The 23,029-nt window shown below is 39.5% G+C and overlaps 1 protein-coding gene and 1 long non-coding RNA gene across 4 annotated transcripts in view; one reads left to right on the plus strand and one right to left on the minus strand.

The window, feature by feature from the left end:
* LOC133240339 (uncharacterized) overlaps positions 1-23,029 on the minus strand; it is a 213,518-nt gene that overhangs the window by 91,375 nt on the left and 99,114 nt on the right. The gene's annotated exons all lie outside the window — the stretch shown is intronic.
* Positions 21,723-23,029, plus strand: part of CASR (calcium sensing receptor) — an 88,956-nt gene continuing 87,649 nt past the window's right edge. The window contains exon 1 of one of the 3 annotated variants that reach the window (XM_061404361.1): positions 21,723-22,271. The gene's annotated coding sequence lies outside the window, so the exon portion shown is untranslated. Of the gene's footprint in view, positions 22,272-22,294; positions 22,587-23,029 lie in introns of those variants that run through there. The other 2 variants (XM_061404512.1, XM_061404434.1) reach the window with 2 other exon arrangements.

Here is a 23,029-nt window from a genome sequence, read left to right on the forward strand (position 1 = left end):
TGTTATCCCTAACTCCTCAGTCAGAGCCTATTATAGACAACCACCTTGTATTCCAAAGCCTTGGGGAATACAGAAAGAATGGTGGTGCCTAGGTAGAATGAATCAGGAGTTAGGACCACAGCAACAGATGCTGAAAGACAGGGTGTGTGAGTGCTCAGTTGCATTCACCTCTTTGCAACACCCTGGATAGTAGCTTGCCAGGCTCCTCTGTCCATGGAATTTTCCAGGCAAGAATACTGGAACAGGTTGCCATTTCCTCTCAGAGTATCTTCCCAACCTAGAGATCCAACCCGCGTGTCCTGGGTCTCCTATATTTGCAGGTGGATTCTTCATCACTGAGCCACCTGAAAGACAGGTAAAAGCCAAGAAACAGTAGAGAGGCTGGCTGCAGCGTGGACTAACTCAGAGGCAGACACAAGGGAAACTCCGCAGCTGAGGAGGCAGGGAAGGGAAAACAGGTAGATGAGGCTAGAAGGCCTCGTTCCAAGCGACAGGCAGGAAGGTACTTATTTAACACTATTGGGATGAAAATTCATAAAAATTTTGTGCCTTGAATTTTCTGTAAAATACAATCTCAGAAGCACTTTCTATGTTAATCATAAATTATCTTCATGAATATAATTTTCAGTGGTGTCATAATATTCTATTGAGCAAATTTTCCATGGATTACTTCACATTTTCCTGTTTTAGACTTTTAAATAAATTCAAATTTTTACCTATTAAGGATGATGAGGCTATGAATATCTTTAAGTAAAAAACTTTTTCATAGTTACAGTAATTTCTTCATGACAAATTGCCTGTGATAGAATTTACCAGTTCAGATGATATGAAATTTTTTAACTTTTTCTAATATTGGTAAAGTAATTTCTATTTCTATCAAAATGAGGGGAATCCTAATTTCTCTACACAAAAGAAGCTCTCTATTAACTTCCACTTATTCTCTGGAGAGAGATGTTTTTAAGACTGGTATTCTCAGCAGCACAACTGTTAAGTCAAAAGATATGCATATTTGAACTTTTTGGTAGATAATGCCAAATCACCTTCCAAATAGGCTATACTACTCAAACTCCCATTAATTGTTAAGAAAAATACTCATTCCTCCACATTTCTGCAGACATGGGTATTACAAAATTTACAGCTATTTTGGTCAATCAGATGGTTAAAGATATCTTATTATTTTTTTAACTTACATTTCCACAACTGCTAGAAAGGCTGTCTTTTCATATTACTAGCCATTTGCTTTTTTCACCTGTGAATTGCCTGTTTACATACCTTGCCCATTATTCTATTAGATTGCTCATAGCTTACCCATTGGTTGTAGAAATCCTCTAAATATTACAAAAATCGATTGCCTATTAAATGTATTGTAATTATTTCCTTCCCTTTTTTAATGCTTTTTATTATACAGAAAATTTTAATTTGTATGTAGTCAGTTCCCTCTGTATTTCCCTCTTGACCCCTGTGTTTTTTTTCAATCTACCTTAGAAAGGCCTTACCCATCCAAGATTACAAAAATCTTCTCAGAAGTTCTATTCTAATATTTTTTTCTATTTAGCTAATTTATATGAAATTTAGTTTTGTATACTTGTAAAGTGTGATTTCATTTTATTTTTCAAAGAAACATTAGCAGTTGTCCATTTATCACAAAATAAATTAATAGACTTCTTGGATTACTTTTTTTGGGTTTTTTTGTGGGGGGTAGGGGGAGGGGAGTGGTTGGCTGTGCAGCTTGCAGGACTTTATTTCCCTGACCAGGGACTGAACCCCGGTCTCTGGGCCCTGGAAGTGAAAGTGCCAAGTTCTAACCACTGAACCACCAGGAAATTCCTTTGAATCTAGTTTTATACTCTCAGGTTATTACATTATTGTTTCCACTTTTGGCTATTATGGTAATACTGCTATGAATATTTGTGTACAAGTTTTTGGTGGAGGTATGTTTTCAATTCTCTTGGGTATAGTTATAGACATATATACTTATATGTATATATATTTGGAATTACTCGGTGATCTGATAAATCTATAACACTTTGAGGAACTGTCAAACTGTTTTCCAAAATTATTATACCATTTTACATTCCCACCAGCCATTTATGGGAATCCTAATTTCTTCACCTCTTCATCAGTATTTATTATTGTTCATTTTTTAGTATAGCCATCTTAGTGAGAATGAAGTTGTATTTCATTGTGGTTTGGATTTTCATTTCCCAAATGACTGATGATATTAAGCATCTTTTCATGTGTTCATTTACTGCTATGTTTTCTTTTAAGAACTCTATTGTTTTATCTCTTATATTTAGGTCTATGATCTATTTTCAAGAGTTGGTGATGGACAGGGAGGCCTGGCGTGCAGCGATTCATGGGGTTGCAAAGAGTCAGACATGACTGAATGACTGAACTGAACTGAACTGATGATCTATTTTAAGTTAATCTTTGTATATGATCTTTGAAGTAAGGATCTACCTTCATTCTTTTGCCAGTGGTCATCTTGTTTTCTCAGCATCACTTGTTTACAAGACTATTCTTTCTCCCAAGGAATGGTTTGACACCTTTTTGAAAATTCAGTTCAGTTCAGTTGCTCAGTCGTCTCCGACTCTTTGCAACCCCATGAAGTGCAGCACGCCAGGCCTCCCTGTCCATCACCAATTCTCGGAGTCTACCCAAACTCATGTCCATCAAGTCGGTGATGCCATCCAGCCATCTCATCCTCTGTCGTCCCCTTCTCCTGCCCCAAATCCCTTCCAGCATCAGGGTCTTTTCCAATGAGTCAACTCTTCACATGAGGTGGCCAAAGTACTGGAGTTTCAGCTTCAACATGAGTCCTTCCAATGAACACCCAGGACTGATCTCCTTTAGGATGGACTGGTTGGATCTCCTTGCAGTCCAAGGGACTCTCAAGAGTCTTCTCCAACACCACAGTTCAAAAGCATCAATTCTTCGGTGCTCAGCTTTCTTCACAGTCCAACTCTCACATCCATACATGACCACTGGAAAAACCATAGCCTTGACTAGATGGACCTTTGTTGGCAAAGTAATGTCTCTGCCTTTTAATATGCTATCTAGGTTGGTCATAACTTTCCTTCCAAGGAGTAAGCATCTTTTAATTTCATGGCTGCAGTCACCATCTGCAGTGATTTTGGAGCCCCAAAAAATAAAGTCTAACACTGTTTCCACTGTTTCCCCATCTATTTCCCAGGAAGTGATGGGACCAGATGCCATGATCTTTGTTTTCTGAATGTTGAGCTTTAAGCCAACTTTTTCACTCTCCTCTTTCACTTTCATCAAGAGGCTTTTTAGTTCCTCTTCCCTTTCTGCCATAAGGGTGGTGTCATCTGCATATCTGAGGTTATTGATATTTCTCCCAGCAATCTTGATTCCAGCTTGTGCTTCTTTCAGCCCAGCGTTTCTCATGATGTACTCTGCATAGAAGTTAAATAAGCAGGGTGACAATATACAGTCTTGACATACTCCTTTTCCTCTTTGGAACCAGTCTGTTGTTCCATGTCCAGTTCTGTTGCTTCCTGACCTGCATATACGTTTCTCAAGAGGCAGATCAGGTGGTCTGGTATTCCCATCTCTTTCAGAATTTTCCACAGTTTATTGTGATCCACACAGTCAAAGGCTTTGGCATAGTCAATAATAATTGACCATAAATTCATAGGTTTATTCCTGGACTTATTCCTTTGATCTAAATGTCTATCTTACATCAGTACCACATAATATTGATTATTGTAGCTTTATAGCTGCTTTGAAATCAAGAAATGTGAGTGCTTTGTTCTTCTTTTGCAAGATTGTTTTGACAATTCTCAGTGCCTTGCAATTCCATATGAATTTTAGAATCAAGATATCAATTTCTACCAAAAAGCCATGTGAGATTCTAATAGGAATCACACTGAATCTGCAGACCAATATAGGGATTTTTTTTTTTCACCCAATATAGGGATTATCTTAATAATATAGCTCCTCTGATTCATGAACATGATATGTCTATTTATTTAGATTTTCTTAAATTTCTCACCATCCTTATGGCAGAAAGCAAAGAGGAACTAAAGTGCCTCTTGATGAAGGTGAAAGAGGAGAGTGAAAAAGCTGGCTTAAAACTAAAAACATTCAAAAAGCAAAGATCATGGCATCCAGTCCCATCACTTCATAGCAGATAGATGGGGAAACAATGGAAACCGTGACAGACTATTTTCTTGGGGTCCAAAAATCACTGCAGATGGTGGCTGCAGCTGTGAAATTAAAAGATGCTTGCTTTTTGGAAAAGAAGTTACAACAAACCTAAACAACATATTAAAAAAGCAGAGACATTACTTTGCTGACAAAGGTTCATGTAGTCAAAGGTATGGTTTTTCCTGTAGTCATTCATGTATGGATGTGAGAGTTGGACCATTAAGAAAGATGAGCACTGAAGAACTGATGATTTTGAGCTGTGGTGTTTGAGAAGACTCTTGAGAGTCCCTTGAACTGCAATGAGATCAAACCAATCAATCCTAAAAGAAATCAGTCCTGAATATTCATTGGAAGGATTGATGCTGAGGCTGAAGCTCCAATACTTTGGCCACCTGATGCAAACAGCCAACTTGTTGAAAAAGACCCTGATGCTGGGAAATATTAAAGGCAGGAAAAGAAGGGGATGACAGAGGACAAGATGGTTGTATAGCATCACCAACTCAATGGACATGAGTTTGAGCAAGCTCTGGGAGATTGTGAATGACAAGGAAACCTGGCCTGCTGCAGTCCATGGGGTCACAAAGAGTTGGACACGACTTAGCAACTGAATACATGTTGTCATGAATGCAGAATTTCCTTCTTTTTAAAGGTTGAATAATGTTTCTTTATATATATCATTTAAATTAGATAGAAGAAAAGCATTCCAAATAAAAATATGTTTATAGCCTCTCATATATATCTGTTAATATGTAATTATCTTTACTGGTATTCTTTTATTTCTTTATATGGATTTGAGTTGATGTCTAGTGCTTTTTCATTTGAACCTGAAGTACAACACTTAATATTTCTTGTTTCTCACTTTTTATCTGGGAATGTCTTTTTTGTCCTTTGAAGTACAATTTTGTTGACTATAGAATTCTTGTTTGACATTTCTTTTTTCTTTTGGTGCTTGAACATACCATACCTATGCCTTATATCATGTGGGGCCTGAAGGCCTCTGTAGTTTCTGAAAATTCTATCAGCAGGTGACCTTGGTGAGGGCCTCTTGTATTTGATGAGTTGCCTTTCTCTAATTATTTTCTCTTTGTCTTTGCCTTTTGACAGTATGATTGTTGTCAAGGCAGTCAGCATGGGTGGGAAAAAGAATTTTGAGACACAGTACATCTTAGAAGCAGAGAAGGCAATGGCATCCCACTCCAGTACCCCTGCCTGGAAAATCCCATGGACGGAGGAGCCTGGTAGGCTGCAGTCCATGGGGTCACTGAGGGTCGGACACGACTGAGCGACTTCACTTTCCCTTTTCACTTTCATGCATTGGAGAAGGAAATGGCAACCCACTCCAGTGTTCTTGCCTGGAGAATCCCAGGGACGGGGGAGCTTGGTGGGTTGCCGTCTATGCGGTCACACAGAGTCAGACACGACTGAAGTGACTTAGCAGCAGCATATCTTAGAAGAGAAAGAATTTATTGAGAAGAAAGCGCTTAGATAGTGAGAGCTGCTGCAAAGACAGTGAGCCAGCTTCCTGACAGATCAGGAGGAGCCAATAGGATGCTATTAAAACAGTGGGCTGCTCAAGGGAAAGCCAACAGTTTGGCTTATGGCCAATATTTATAGTCTCGAAACAAAGAAAATTTCTTTCCTTTTTTTTTTTTTAAATTTTAGTCTCTGAAAATTTTTTTTTTTTTTACTTTACAATATTGTATTGGTTTTGCCATACATCAACATGCCTCTGCCATTGGTGTACACGTGTTCCCAATCCTGAACCCCACTTCCCACCTCCCTCCCCATACCATCCCTCTGGGTCATCCCAGTGCACCAGCCCCAAGCTTCCTGTATCCTGCATTGAACCTGGACTGGCGATTCGTTTCTTATATGATATTATACATGTTTTAGTGCCAGTCTCCCAAATCATCCCCCTCTTCCCTTTCCCACAGAGTCCAAAAGATTGTTCTGTACATCTGTGTCTCTTTTGCTGTCTCACATACAGGGTTGTCATTACCATCTTTCTAAATTCCATATATATGAGTTAGTATACTGTATTGGTGATTTTCTTTCTGGCTTACTTCACTCTGTATAATAGGCTCCAGTTTCATCCACCTCATTAGAACTGATTCAAATGTATTCTTTTTAATGGCTGAGTAATATTCCATTGTGTATATGTATCACAGCTTTCTTATCCATTCATCTGCTGATGGACATCTAGGTTGCTTCCATGTCCTGGCTATTATAAACAGTGCTGTGATGAACATTGGGGTACATGTGTCTCTTTCAATTCTGGTTTCCTCGGTGTGTATACCCAGCGGTGGGATTGCTGGGCGTATGGCAGTTCTATTTCCAGTTTTTTAAGGAATCTCCACACTGTTCTCCATAGTGATGTACTAGTTTGCATTCCCACCAACAGTGTAAGAGGGTTCCCTTTTCTCCACATCGTCTCCAGCATTTATTGCTTGTAGACTTTTGGACTGCCACCATTCTGACTGGCGTGAAAGCTCAGGCTTGCTTTGAACACTCTTAATTTTTTCAAAGTAAACGCTTCGGGCCCCTCAGGACACTCAGCTAAGAGCATCAAGGCGGCGCCGAGAGGCAAGGGGCTGGGACGGGCAGTGGCTCGCCTCGCGGCAGACCGCCCAGCCGCTCCTAAGATCAGACTACGAGCTTTTTAACTGCAGCAACTTTAATATACGCTATTGGAGCTGGAATTACCGCGGCTGCTGGTACCAGACTTACCCTCCAGTGGGTCCTCGCGGAAGACAAAGAAAATTTCTAAGGGGAAGGGTGGTGTTAAGTCATTGGTCAGTGGTCTTTTGGCGCCCACTTTGCCTAATATGGAGATGGGAGCTGGCTGGTTAGTGACAGGATGGCTCACAACAAACAGGATGGCTCGTGGCAATGGTTATCATGGAACGTGGCTAATTCTGGAGTTATAGCCCTATGACCTCAGTATAGGGCCCCACAACTATTATGGCTAGATAATGGTTTATCTGAGTTTTTCTACTTTGATTCATTGAGCTTGTTGAATGTGCAGATTAATGTGTTTTTAAACCAAATTTGAGATTTTTCCCACTATTACTTCTTCAAACATCCTTTATATCCTTTCTGTCTCTGCTCTCCTTCTGACACTCCCTTTATGTGTATATTGATATTCCTGATATTATTCCACAGATCTATGAGGCTCTGTTTATTTCTTCTTTAGTCTTTTTCTCTCTGAAAATAAATAATTTCAATTAATCTGTCTCTGAGTTTGCTGATTCTTTCTTCTGCCAGTTTAAATATGTTGTTGCGTCTATCCACTAACAAATTTAGTTCAATTATTTTACTTTTAAGTGACAGAATTTCTATTTGTTTCTTTTCACAATTTTATTTCCTTATTGATATTCTCTATTTGAGAAGACACAACTCAAATTTTATTCAGACATGGGTTCCTTTAGTTCTCTTAACATGTATAAAATAGCTAATTTTTAAAAAATCTTTGTCTAAGAAGTCCAATGTCTTGGCTTCCTCAGGGACAATTTCCATTGACTGCTTTTTTTTGTTTGTATGGACCTTACTTTCCTGTTTCTTTGTATATCTTATATATTTTTTGTTGTTATTGAGAACTGAACATTTAAGAAGACATAGTGTGTAAATTCTGGAAATCAAATCCTGCTCCTTGCAAAGTTTGTTGTTGCTGATAAGTATTGTTTGTTTGCTAACATTCCTGGTCTGTAAAGTCTGTATTCTTTGTGGTGTGCAGCCACTGAAATCTCTGCTCAGTTAGTTTAGTGTCAGTTTATGACTGGACAGGGATTTCCTTAAATGGCTCTCAGCCTTTGCTGAAGGACTTTGAGTGTTGGGGCATGCCTTCAATGCTCCCAAGGGCAGTTTACAACTCTGTTTTAGCCTTTGCTTCCTGTTTGTACAGAGTCTCAAGCCCAGAAATGAGAAGTTAAAGCCTTCACAGATCTTTCCTGAGCATATGCATAGCTCTGCACATAGATGCAACCCTCTAGATTCCACATATGTCGCAACTTTTTAAAGTTCCCTGTGACATCCTACTCCTCATCTTTTTAAAAGTTTTTCAACTTCTTCTTAGCCTTGGCTGGTAATACCACATCAGGCAGCTATAATGTTAATTACTGCTGATTGTTTTCAACAAATGTCCAGAAGCCAGAACTAGGGATGAGCTCAGAGTGAGGTTAAAAAAATAAAAAAGAAATCCCTGAGAATGGGGCCTTTAAACAAGTTACTGGGCATGTAAAATGGTGATTATTCTCTAGAAATAGGGTTTTGGGGAGTTCCAAACTCTTTTTATTCACTCAATAGCTCCTAGGTTGCTGATTTTCACAGCTACCATAATTGCATGACTCTTCGCTCAAAAAGCTGTGTAAGGCACAGGTGAGGAGAGGGAGACAGGATCAAGGCAAGGTAAAATGCCACAAGATTTGCCATTCCAATTAAGGTTCAGAAAGTTTTCTTAAGTAAGCACTCTTCTGATTGTTATTCGACAGTAGTGAATTTCCAGAATTTTTAAAAACCTGGCCTTCTCCATTTTTGCCAGTGTTCCAATTGCTTTTATGGAAGAGATTTTCAGGAGCTCTTACTCTGTCATTCTAGAAGTCAAGAGCTTGATTGTGATCATTTACGTTTTCCTACTAATTTTTCCATTTTATCTATATTGTCAAATATATTGATATAATGATTTTCCTTAAACCACTGTAGTTATGTGTTCTTTTTTGTTTCTAACAAGTTTGTGATTTTTTTGGTCTTATTTTGATTGACCACATTTATCTATTATATTGGTTTTCTCCAGAAAAAATAGTATCTGATTTAACTGAAGCACTGGATTTCTTTTTGTATGTTTGTATTTTGTTCATTTCCGTTTTCAACATCTATTAATTCCTGTCTTCTACATTTTTAGAGAATTTACTGTCCTTTTATGGACTTAAATGTTTAGCTACTTTATGTTTAGCTTTTATTTTCTTCCCAAGAAGAAAATTTAAGATTATACACTTTTGTCTGAATAATGCTTTGGCTAAATTCAACAGGTTTTTGTATGTTCTACTTACTGCTAAATAATCTATAATGTCCATTTTTGCTTCTTCTTTAACCTAAGTTTTATTTAGAATAATTTTTGTTAATGTCCAACTGTAGACGCTACTATATGAGACACTGTGCTGGATTTCTATGTGCTATGCTTAGTCCCTCAGTCATGGCTGACTCTTTGCAACCCACAGACTGTAGCCCACCAGCCTCCTCTGTCCATAGGGATTCTCCAGGTAAGAATACTGAAGTGGGATGCCATGCCCTCCTCCAGATATGAGACACTACTATATGTAAAATAGAAAACCAACAAAGACCTACTATATAGCACAGAGAACTATACCCAATTTTTAAATAACCTATAAGGGAAAAGAATCTGAAAAAATATACATATATTATATGTGTATAACTGAATCACTTTGCTGTAACCCTGAAACTAACACAACCCTGTAAATCAACCATACTTCAAATAAAAAGATTAAAAAATATCCAACTATAGAGAATTTAAATGTCTGTGTATTTCATTATTTTATTATACTTAAGAAATGTGGTTTTTATGAGGTCTACTTTGGAGAATGTTGAGATTTTTTTTTATATGATTTCAGTTCAGTTCAGTTCAGTCACTCAGTCGTGTCCGACTCTTTGCAACCCAAGAATTGCAGCACACCAGGCCTCCATGTCCATCACCAACTCCCGGAGTTCACTCAAACTCACGTCCATCGAGTCAGTGATGCCATCCAGCCATCTCATCCTCTGTCGCCCCCTTTTCCTCCTGCCCTCAATCCCTCCCAGCATCAGAGTCTTTTGTGATTTAATACATGGTTAACTTAAAAAATATGTTCTAGAAATGACTAAAAGGAATTAATATTCTCTATTGACTACAAAGTTTTATGCATACAGAGAATTGAGAAGAGTTCCTTGTGCTATCTACAGTAGGTCCTTATTATTAGCTATCTACTTTATATGTAGTTCAAACTAGACTTTGAATCATTCATTTCTTTGAGTGAGGAAGGCTACTACAGAAAAACAGAAGCAAAGGAAGTCCAATATCAGTCAAAAACTTTTGAGTTGCACATGCTTGGGTTTCAAAGGTCTAAATCGTGATGAATTAGCAACCCAATGTCATAAAATAAATTTGCAAGAATTCCTGATGTTACAATGGCTAGCTTTTACTACCTCAGACTAGATTAGTGTTCCTCAGGCTAGGATCAGGAGACTGGAAAGGAATTAAGGAAGTTGGAGACTGATGTGCCTCCTTGAGAAACTGACCAGCTTCCTTACCACTCCCTACTCTGGGCTAACTTCCTTTGGTTAGAGGACACACTAAAAACTCCAGACAGAGTTGAAGAATCTAAGGTCAGAAAGGTCTGCATTTTGCTTCCTGGGTGAACCTTGAAGAAGTGGCAAAAACTCAAAGTTCTCCAGCATGAAATATGGAATGGAAGCTGTGGAGTAGAGACAGTTGCATTCACTGACCAGGCAAATGTTTCATACAATAGGAGCTTCCAACATTTTTCCAAGAGGGACATGGAAGTAACCAAGAGAGAGTCAGATCTGAAAAGGCCTTGAAATGAGGATAAAAATACTGCCTCGCTAATCTGCATGGACTAATGATCAGAAAACAATCAGGAATAAGCATCTCAGCAGATGCTAGAATAGACAGAAAATAATGTTCCACTACCCCAGCATTAAGTATGTCCCCTGAAACACAAATTTAACTCCAAGAATTTGTAAGGTAGTGTAAATGGAATATGGAAAATCTGAACTCACTGACATTAGCCTAAACTGAATAAGATTACATTTCTGCTATCTAGAAGCATGAACACTTGAAACAAAAATTAAGTTCACTTACAAAAAAACTTTGTTTTGATTTTAATTTTTATACCTAAGGTTGTAAAAAACACCCACAAGATTATTTCAAAATTAACTTGATAGATGCATAAGAATTGAAAATTTCCCTGTCTTCTTGATGGATTATACTTTCTACAAAATGTAAAAATTTTTCCATTTGATGCTTTTTGCTTTTAATTCAGCCTTTTCTGTTACTAATATTCTTTTTGTAAGCACTTAGCAGATATATATATATACTTTAAAATTTAGTGTTTTTCCTCTTTTTTTTTTTTAACTTTTTACTTTGTATTTACGCCAGGGAGGCCTGGCATGCTGCGATTCATAGGGTCACAGAGTGGGACACGACTGAGCCACTGATCTGATCTGATAGCCAATTAACAATGTTGCAATAGTTCAGGTGAACAGGGAAGGGACTCAGCCATATATATATACATGTATCCATTCTCCCCCAAACTCCCCTCCCATCCCCGGTGACACATAACATTGAGCAGAGTTCCATGTGCTATACAGTAGGTCCTTGTTGGTTATACACTTTAAATATAGCAGTGTGTATATGACCATCACAAACCCCATAACTGGCCCTTCCCCACCACCACCATGGCAACCATAAGTTCATTTTCTAAGTCTATGAGTCTTTTTATCAGATATATTTTTAATTCGATAATTTTAAATATTCTTGTGTTATTTTATTTTTGGTGTGTCTTTTGAAACAACATATATAGCTGGATTCTTTTAAACTATACTTGCAGTTTTCTTCCTTTTAATAATTTATTATGATTAGTAATGTGTTGAATCTATTCCAGTCATGTTCTTCTATGTTCTCTATTTACTGTGATTCTTCTTGGGTCTTGTTTTTCTATTTTCTGCTTTTTGTTTCTTGATCAAGTTTTCTTTGTTCACTTTTTTTCCCTCTCAGTTCAGTTCAGTCCCTCAGTCGTGTCTGACTCTTTGCGACCCCATGAATCGCAGCACGCCAGGCCTCCCTGTCCATCACCAACTCCTGGAGTTCACTCAGACTCACATCCATTGAGTCAGTGATGCCATCCAGCCATCTCATCCTCTGTCGTCCACTTCTCCTCCTGCCCCCAATCCCTCCCAGCATCAGAGTCTTTTCCAGTGAGTCAACTCTTCGCATGAGGTGGCCAAAATACTGGAGTTTCAGCTTTAGCATTATTCCTTCCAAAGAACACCCAAGGCTAATCTCCTTCAGAATGGACTGGTTGGATCTCCTTGCAGTCCAAGGGACTCTCAAGAGTCTTCTCCAATACCACAGTTCAAAAGCATCAATTATTCGGTGCTCAGCCTTCTTCACAGTCCAACTCTCACATCCATACATGACCACTGGAAAAACCATAGCCTTGACTAGATGGACCTTTGTTGGCAAAGTAATGTCTCTGCTTTTGAATATGCTATCTAGGTTGGTCATAACTTTTCCCAAGGAGTAAGTGTCTTTTAATTTCATGGCTGCAGTCACCATCTGCAGTGATTTTGGAGCCCCAAAAATAAAGTCACCCACTGTTTCCACTGTTTCCCCATCTATTTCCCATGAAGTGATGGGACAAGATGCCGTGATCTTCGTTTTCTGAATGTTGAGCTTTAAGCCAACTTTTTCACTCTCCACTTTCACTTTCATCAAGAGGCTTTTTAGTTCCTCTTCACTTTCTGCCATAAGGATGGTGTCATCTGCATATCTGAGGTTATTTTTCCTCTAATGATTTTTTAAAAGTTATCTGCTAGCTCTCCTTTGATGCCACCATAAAGTTGGATGAAGAAAACTTGCAAATTGCTTCTTTGGCTCAGTTCCATTCCTCCCCCTTCTCCTCCAAGCTGTAAAAGGAGGAAACTTGAGAGAAAAGACAAAAGCAAAGGTGGAATCAGAGGGAGGAAAGAGAAGCAGAGGTCAGGAAAGAGTGTATATTCTCTTCAGCACATCTACCACTGGCCCAACTTATCCCTATATTATTACAGGTGACATCAAGACTAGTACCTGGAGTTAGGAAGGTGAAGGAATGTTCTTACAGGTATGGAAGCTAGAGAAGAGTGATGGTCAACAGCTTGGGTCCAGACAGAGCTGTCTGAAATTGCAAATTATACTTCTTTGAAGAGAGGAGTCTGTCTGTCCTAGGACTCTTGCCAGTTCCGCTAAACAAAAGACTTCATTGTGTGGGGGTTTTTCCTAATTCTCTGATACTTGCATGAGTGTGGTCTCTTTTTCCCAATGAGATTAAAACTCTTTATGAAAAAGGAATTGAATAGCTAGTTCAAAAATAATTTATAGCAAGGCTGTCAGTGCTGAGTCATGAGAAACTGTGGCAAAAGGTTGGGTTAGGACAATAGAACCTGGTAAATTTGAAAAGTTTAGCAATTCTAATATTCCTAAAGGATTGTGGCTCAAGAAAGACGCTCTGTTGGGACTGGAGCAAAGAGAGGAAAACTAAATTTCCTCCAAGAGAATGCCTAAGTAGTTGTTAACTGGTGCAGAAAAGCCAAAACTATTCTAGATCTGTTTGCTTCTATCTTCTCAATTAATCAAAATGGACTTCCAATAGAAAAGGGAAGAATTAACATTAGAAAGAAAGGTCTGAGGTAGATAGAAAGATAATAAAGACACCAAACCCCTATGAACAGGTTGACTCCTCAAATTCCAGAAAACCTCATTCTCATGAAGTAGAAAAATTAAGGGTATAATCCAAAAGTCCCTGTATGCAACACTGAGAAACCATAAAGGATAGATAAAGAAGGCAAATAATCTCCTTATTTTCAAATAATGGGCAACAAATGGATTCTGGACACAAAGACAAACAAGGTAGGGTGCTGAATTCAAGCAAAAAATTTTTTTTAATTAAAATTTTTCTTTTTAGTATTTAGAATAAAGAGTCGTGGAGTTTACCAAGTTGAACTAAATGAATGTTATTTCTGTTTTTACAGAATAACTAGGATTATAACAAGAAGGATGGTATTAGATTCCTTGTTGGCAAGTTTCTCATGATATTAATGTCACTTGTATGGTAAAATAAGAGCTAGATAATAATAGGGTCAGAAATTCTGCAGCTGATTGAGCAAGTATATACTAGATATCTACAGAGGGTTGGTAAAGAGATTGGTATTCACCCAAAGCTGTAAATAAGTAAAGAGCTGCAGGGCCTGGTCTTTAACACTGTCTAGGTTTGTAGATTTTAAGTTACTAAAATAATATAAAAGAGGACCTGTTTATCAAATTTTCTAGATACGTAAGAGTTTAGTAATATGATTGATGATAGGATTAAGACTCAAAATGATCTCAATGAACTGGAATGCTAGGCTAAAGTTTAATGGGAGCAGATGCAGGTTTTGTGGGGCCTGAAGCCTATAGAATTTGGAAGGGCTTCTTTAATTTAAAAAATTGTGAATGCAGAAAAATAAAGAAATAAAATAAAAAGTGAATATTTACTAGCATGATAAAGAAATCACCCCAGCCTTGGAGCTAAATCTTTTTATCCGACTCCCAACTTCTCCCTACATTCACAGGGGTCATACAAATAGAAGACCCTAAAGCTTAAACTTTTTTAGCTTCAGTGTGTAAGCACTTCTGGCAATAGTTCTTCATATTTATTAAAATAATTGAGTTTTATTTCAAAAATACAAGCTGGGGGATACCATTTGACCACAATTTTACTATGCATCAATATTGTGACAGCAAATAAAAATGATCCAGCTCAAGCAAGTAATAGTCTAAATTTACCACATATATGCTGCTAAGTCACTTCAGTCGTGTGCGACCCCATAGACAGCAGCCCACCAGGCTCCCCCATCCCTGGGATTCTCCAGGCAAGAACACTGGAGTGGGTTGCCATTTCGTTCTCCAGTGCATGAAAGTGAAAAGGGAAAGTGAAGTCGCTCAGTCGTGTCTGACTCTTAGCGACCCCATGGACTGCAGCCCACCAGGCTCCTCCATCCATGGGGTTTGCCAGGCAAGAGTACTGGAGTTGGGTGCCATTGCCTTCTCTGCCACATATATAGATCAGATCAATTCAGGGAGCCCAGACTAAAAACAAATATTGGCAAACCAGAGCATGCACTAAGGGGAGAGAGAGAATTTAATGAGCGAGTCTTTAAAAGCTGTGTCATGAGAAACTGCTGAAAGAACTGAGGCACTTGGCTTTGGGAAGGGAATAGTGCTGGGTATAGATGATGACCCATCATAAACAAGAGGAAGGAAGTTATTCCGTATTGTTCTGGAGGAAGGAAGTATGAGTTGCAAGAAGATTTCAGCTCAATATAAGTTGATCCAAATCAATAAACACATATGAAGTCTATTATGTGTTAGGCACTGTTACGGTACTGGGCATAAAGAAGTGATCAAAATGGTCAAAATTATCTATCCTCACATAATTTATATTTTTAGAGAGATAAACAATGACATAAATACACAGTATATCAGGTGATGAGGTGATGTATCCTAAGAAGTTAAATATAACAAGGTATCAACAACAATTAAGAATACAGTTTTAAAAGGATGCCAAATACAATTGCAACAAAAAGTACCAAATACCTAGGCATAATCTAGCAAAATATGTGCATGACTTATACACAAAATACTGTAATTATTTATGAGAGAAATTAAAACTTAAAGTGGAAGAAAAAGTATTTGTGGATTAGAAATTTAAATATTTTAACAATGTCAGTTTTCTCCAAAATTGTCCTAGAGATTTAATGGAATCCCAATGAAAAATCAGTGTGTGTGTGTGTGTGTGTATGTGTATGTGTGTGTGTTGACAAGCTGATTCTAAAAATGCATATGGAAACACAAAGGCCCAAGGGTAGCCAAGATGATCTTAAACAAAAATAAAGTTAGAGAACTTACTGTATGAGATTATAAAGCCATGATAAATAAGACAGTGGGGTGTTTTGGCAAAAGAATAGATAAATAGGCCAGTCAGACACAATCTAGAGTGAAAAGGCAAACCACAGAATTGAAAAAGATATTTTTAATATCAGTAATTGACAAAAAGCCTAGAATATAAGCCCAGAATATCAGAAAAATATATATACATAAGGAAAAAGACATAACCCAATTTTTAAAAGAGGGAAGGGAGATATAGACACCTCACTAAAAAGAATATCTAAATAGTCAGTAAACATATGAAATGTACAACTTCTGTGGTTATCAGGGAAATGCAAATTAAAACTACAAAGAGACATCATTTTATATACAAAAGAGTGATTTTTTCAAAAAGATTATACCAAGTGTTAGAAAGGAGATAAGTAAGATTCTCATTTACTACTGGTGGAAATATAAATTGGTGTCACCACTCTGGAAAATTCTTTGGCAATATTTTCTAGTACTAAACATATGCAAATCTTTTAACCAAGTAATTCTATTCCTATATATTGCTCAACAGAAGAGATATAAACAAGAATTTCATATGTATATTTACAGCTGATTCATGTTGTTTTAGGAGAAGGTAATGGCACCCCACTCCAGTACTCTTGCCTGGAAAATCCCATGGACAGAGGAGCCTGGTAGACTGCAGTCCATGGGGTCGATAAGAGTCAGACAGGACTGAGCGACTTCACTTTCCCTTTTCACTTTCATGCATTGGAGAAGGAAACGGCAACCCACTCCAGTGTTCTTGCCTGGAGAATCCCAGAGATGGGGGAGCCTGGTGGGCTGCCGTCTATGGGGTCGCACAGAGTCAGACATGACTGAAGCAACTTAGCAGCAGCAGCAGAGTTTGCTCAAACTCATGTCCATTGAGTTGGTGATGCTATCTGACCATCTCATCCTCTGTTGCCCCCTTCTCCTCCTGCCCTCAATCTTTCCCAACATCAGGGTCTTTTCCAGTGAGTCAGCTCTTCAATTCAAGTGGCCAAAATATCAGAGCTTCAGCTTCAGCATCAATCCTTCCAAAGAATATTCAGAATTGATTTCCTTCAGAGTTGACTGGTTTGATCTCATTGCAGTTCAAGGGACTCCCAAGAGTCTTCTCCAACACCACAATTCAAAAGTATCAATTCTTTGGCTTTCAAACTTCTTTACAGTCCAACTCTCACATCTGTATGTGACTACTGGAAAAAACCATAGCTTTGACTATACAGACCTTTGTTAGCAAAATGATGTCTCTGCTTTTTAATACACTATCTAGATTTGTCATACCTTTGGAAAGCAATTATCCTCCAATTAAAAATAAAAAGCAATGCACCCAATACTATCCAAGGTAACTTAAGAGGAAAATTCACTTGTACATCAAAAATAGCATTCCTTTGGATTATTTATATCAATTCAGTTACATAAATATTTCCAAACATAGCAATAGCAATGGTTTAGAGATGTCAAATGAAAGATAAATTATCACTGGATGGAAATCTTTTTATTATAAAACTCTTCTTGTACTTGTACATTAAACATTTCTATTGATATTAAAAAAATTTCATGGCAGCATTATTAGTAATAGCTCAAAACTGAGAGCAATTCAAATGCCCATCAACAGTAAAATGAATCAATAAATTGTGACATGTTCACACAATGGAATAGTACACAGCAATAAAAAAGCACAGTATGGTTGAAGCTCACAAATTGTTGAGTGAAAGAAGCTAGACATAAATGAGTATTTACAGGATGATCCCATTAGTAGAAATATAAATAATATATGGTGTTAAAGGTCAGGCTAGTGATTACTCTCTGCAGGGTTTAGAGAATGGAAAAGTGTATGAGCACTGGTCAAATTGTACATATTTCTAAACATATGTTACACTTTAATGAAATTAGTTAATTAAAACAAAAACGAGCAAAAGAGATAGGACCCACTCAAGTTTTTAGAGCATCCTGAGAGGGACTAGAATACTAAAAGAATTTGGGCTACCAGTGAGACTGTGAGAAAACCCAACAGTAGTGAAACAGGAGACTGGGAACCGAGGAGGAAAGACAGCCAACAAGAAATTCACAGTAGCTGAATTCCTTAAGTGTTTTTAAAGAATAGAGTATTTAATATTCATTTTTAAGTTGTTTTTTGTGCTATGATTTGCTCTAACCTCTCTATGACCCCAAATTTACTGCTCTCAAACCATGAGTAAAGTTTATAACATCTTTTAAAAATAGTAAATCAGGATAAAAAATAGTGATAAAGTGGGATGGAAGAGAGGCTCTGCTTTTAAAGGATAAGAATCCCAAAGGAAGGCATCTCTGCAAAGGTAATGCTTAGAGAGAAAAGAAGTGAGAGAGAAGAGTATTTCAGGCTGAGAAAATGCTGAGACTTCAAGGCAGAATGTGCTGGGCACATTCAAAAACTAGTAAAGGAACCAGTGTGTGTGGAGCCAAGAAAGACTGTAGGGGATGATGTCAAAGAAATAGCCAGGAACCAGATAATGCTGGTTTCCATGGAGCATGGATTTTACTAGGCTTTACTCTGAATGAGACAGGAAGCCATTGCACACAAAGTTTTGAGCAGAGAAATGACATATCCAAGTTGTTTTAAATCTATCAATCAGTCCAGATACCATGTGAAGAACAGAGATCTTGGCAAGGGTGGATGCCGGACCAGTTAGAAGGTTTTCTAAGGATAAGATAACGCTGGCTTAGAGGAACTGGTAGTGATGGAGGTAGAGAAAATAAGATGCCTCTGGATGTATTTGGAAATCAGAGTCAACAGACTTGCAGACAGACTGGACGTGGAACGTGAGAGAAAGAAAGGCATCACTAATGCCTCAGGAAAGAACTTCCTAGCCAAAGAGCTGACAACTGGTTGAGCTTTCCTTTAATGCAGTTATCCAAGTGGAAGCCATTATTCCTTGATGGGGACTTCTGAAAGTTCTTCTTTCTCCAACTGACCTGCCAAAGAAGCTCCTAAGAGGATCTCTGCCCTTTGAGGTGATAGACCCAGGTGACCTCTAAGATAGGTCATGTGCAAAATATTCTAGAACTCTAAGGCAGGCGGAACATGGTCTGTACACTATAAATTTTAGGCTAAATGGCTGCAAAGCAAATTTCCTACACTAAGGTAATTTTTAAACTGCTATTGACCTTTTTCACTTCCCATGTATTAAAACAATTTTTTTTTAAATTTTGTATTGGGGTATAGCTGGTTAACAAAGAATGTGATAGTTTCAGGTGAATAGTGAAGGGACTCAGCTATACTATATATACGTGTATCCATTCTCTCCCAAACATTTGCTAATTTGTTCTAATAAAGAGAGAGCTTGCCTCAGGATCAACACTTTTGCCAAGCATCAGTTCTGAAGCAGAAATTAACATCACTCTTTCTTCCTTCTGATGCTGCTACTTTCTAATTGGTGTATCTTTCTCACTTACAGAGTGATGTAGTTTCCAATTAAGGTGAAATTACTTGGCTAAGAAAATTGGGTAATTTGAAAGGAAGATATTAAGGAGCTAAATGAACCAGTAATAGATATGGTAAAAAGGGCAGAACGTGGAGGTGGTACATAAGTGCCCGACATTTGGGAAGTAATGCCTTATACTCTGTTATAATCAGTGGATGCAAGGTGTGGTGAGGCAAGTTTCAGTTCAAAGCAAACGAGAACTTTCTGACTAGCTGTCTAGGAAGATTCAAAAGGGCTCCCTTAAGGGTGTTAACCACATCCCCCTCACTCTGCGGGTTGAAGCAGAGGTTAGATGCCTGTTTGTTATGAATAATACTGTGGGAAGTCAAACACCAAATAGGCTAGAAGCTGCCAACCAGAGAATATGACATTTTTTAAAATCAGCTTCCCAGGGATCTGGTCACTGAAGAGACTTGATTTTGGAGTAAATTACATTAACTCCCTTCAAGGATAAATCCCAAAGAGCACCATAGAATGATACCTTTTTCTTAACATCTATCAGTCAGTTCAGTTGCTCAGTCGTGTCTAACTCTTTGCGACCCCATGGACTGCAGCACACCAGGCTTCCCTGTCCATCACCAACTCCCAGAGCTTGCTCAAACTCATGTCCATCGAGTCGGTGATGCCATCCAACCATCTCATCCTCTGTCATCCCCTGCTTTCATCTCCTCCTGCCTTCAATCTTCCCCAGCATCAGGGTCTTTTCCAATGAGTCAGTTCTTTCTATCAGGTGACCAAAATATTGGAGTTTCAGTTTCAGCATCAGTCCTTCCAATGAATATCCAGGAATGATTTCCTTTAGGATTGACTGGTTGGATCTCCTTGCAGTCCAAGAGACTCTCAAGAGTCTTCTCCAACACCACAGTTGAAAAGCATCAATTCTTTGGCACTCAGCTTTCTTTATAGTCCAACTTTTACGTCCATACATGACTACTGTAAAAACCATAGCTTTGACAAGATGGACCTTTGTCAGCAAAGTCTTAACATCTATAGGTTGAACAGAATTAAAGACAGCATAACTTTTTTCACCATGTGATCCACTGTTATTTAACATCATTGTCTATGTACCACTCAAAAGCATTGCCTATACCTCTGATGGGAGGTGTACAGACGAGGACCCACTAGCAAAGCACCTGGACAGTGTTCACCCTGATCAGATTCAGGTCACAGTTCTGCCACTTCCTAGCTGCCCAATTCTAAACACCTTAACCAGTTTCTTCGTCTTTAAAGTGGAAGTAACTCTAGCTCTTCAGAGTGATTTTCTTAAGGATATTTGAACGTTTTGCTCTGGTTGTAAGTTGATGACTGAAGAGTATAAATTCAGGCTAAGACTGCAGTGTCATTCAGCTTGGGGCTGAATTAATTCCTCCTTTGGGCACTGACCAGGCTGTGCTGGTAGTCAACTAAAATCTCTAAGATATTTTGATGTGGACTGCTGCTGAGCCAAATCCCCCATTGTGAACTTGTACTGCTGGAGATTTGGGCCTGAGGCAGGACTTGGCGTTTATTCTTATTAACTGGATTCTGCCTTTCACTTTAACCTGGCGCTTCCACATTTGTTCAACTCCTTCTCTCACCCTACATTTGAACGGAAGGAGGTCAAACCAGCAGAACTGAGCTAGGATGACAATGTATTTGTGACTCTAGGCATGAGTGTCTGTCCCTTTGGAGCAGGAAAAAGAAAACTTTTTGCTGAGTATCAGGTAATTTTCTCCAATACCTCATTTAATGCTCCAAGAATCCCTTAAGGTAAGTGTTAACCCCAGTCTACTGAGAAAAAAAATCTGCATTTTTCTTTACTTGACATTTTTAAGCATGGTAACTATGCAATTTTTTACTCTTTTGGCTTAATGTTATTTTGTAAACACTTTATCACATTGCTTCATATTTTCCTTTTTTTTTTTTAGCTTTATAAGTAAATAAATACTCCCTCCTTGTTCTAAAAACATTTTGAGGCACTCCTGCCTTGATGTTTATCATTTTAACGACTATATTATAGCTCATTAAGTTACCCCAAAATATGAAAGTATTTTATTTTACCAATTTCCTATTGTTGACAAGGTTGGCTTTGTTTCTTGCTTTTGTGGTTTTTTAAAATTATGACATTCTGTAAAAAAAGATCCTGCTATGAACATCTACACATAAGTATCTTTTGTTCTGGAAAATTCCCCAAGAATGGAATTAATGCATCCTCTGCATCAAAGAGGATAACAACTCTTGTGGCTCTTTATAGAGACTAGCAAATTGCTCACGTAAAACAGTATGTGTTATCTGAGGATAAAAGGAAATAACTGGCTTTCTACAAAAGAAATTAATTTTCCACTTACTTATAAAGTATTCACGCCCCTGATAGGTGGCAGGTGCCATGCCAGTGAAGGAGACAGGAATGAGCAGGGGCGGCTGGTCGCGGTCTCCTAGGAGCTCACGGTCAGGTCGGGGAGAGGAAATTACACCCAACAGGTGTCTGTCTGCCTCCGCCTAGGGAGGACCGAAGTGCCCTTTTGCGCAAGAGAGTGGAAGGAGGGAGCTGCCTGCAAACACCGAGGAGTTTCTGCAGCTTAGAACTGAGTCCTGCAGAATGAGTAAGAATTTTGGTCCACGATTTGTATTTATTTTACCTTGACTCTCCGGCCTTTCATCGGAAAAAAAAAAAGTTCCCCACTCTAGTACAGAGAAGGTTGGCAGAGTCGTAAGCCCCCAACCTCTTAAACTTCTCTGCATCTCCAAGGAGAAGGAGGGAAGAGGGGTTCTTTCCGACCTGAGGAGCTGGATCTGGGGTCCGAGAACCCCAAGGTAGCACCGGAAAGAACAGCACAGGAGGCGAGAGCGTGGCCCGTGGCCGGGAGAACCAGACCCGACGCGCGGTCCTCGGCGCCAGGGTCCCGGGGACTCAGCTCAGCACGACTGGGAAGCCGGTGAGGGAACCAGGGCTGCCGGGTGGAGGGTTAGCGAGCACCCCGCCAGAGGAGTGGAGCAGAGCTGGGCTCTGCAGTTGGGGACCCCCAGGGGGCGGGCGCCAGAGGGGCGGAGCTCCGAGGCAGGGGCCGCGGCGGCGGTCCAGAGGGTCTGCGGGGGCTGCTTCGGCAGGACCCGAGGACTGGCGCCTCTCCGAGCCAGTGACCTTGCCATCGCGAGTGGGCCCCACGGGCCGTCTTGAGCGCGCCTCGTGGAGACCCACGGCCGACGGGCCGGCGCTGCCCGGAGTGAGGGAGCCCGAGCCGGGACGCCAGGTAGGACCACCGACCGCGAGGAGGGCGGGCAGAAAGGGCCCGGGTGGGGAGGCGGAATGGAGGATCTGGGGGTCGCGGGCAGGGGGCTAAGCGAAGGGCGCAAGCTGGACCAGCTCAGCCCTGGGGACGCTGAGCGTAGGGCACGGGGGACGTCAGGGTCCAGCTTACAGGACCCAAGGCTTACCGCTCCTCAGAAGCGGCAGTGGGTCACCCTCTTAGATATACGGGAGTGCGTGCGTACCAAGACGCGGCTGTGGGGTGCCGTCTTCTGCCTCCGCCTTGTTTCTGCCTGTGACCATGGTCAGAAAGTATTCCCTGTCCGTGTGGCAACAGGGAACCGGCAGTTTTCTGGAGTATATGCATATGGAAGGGTACTGTGTCAGAATCCATCCTCATGGGCCATGAGTCCCCTCTCAGGATACTTGGCCCAAGCTTCCAGCTGC

Source organism: Bos javanicus, chromosome 1 (assembly GCF_032452875.1).
Source record: "Bos javanicus breed banteng chromosome 1, ARS-OSU_banteng_1.0, whole genome shotgun sequence".
Lineage (NCBI taxonomy): Eukaryota > Metazoa > Chordata > Mammalia > Artiodactyla > Bovidae > Bos > Bos javanicus.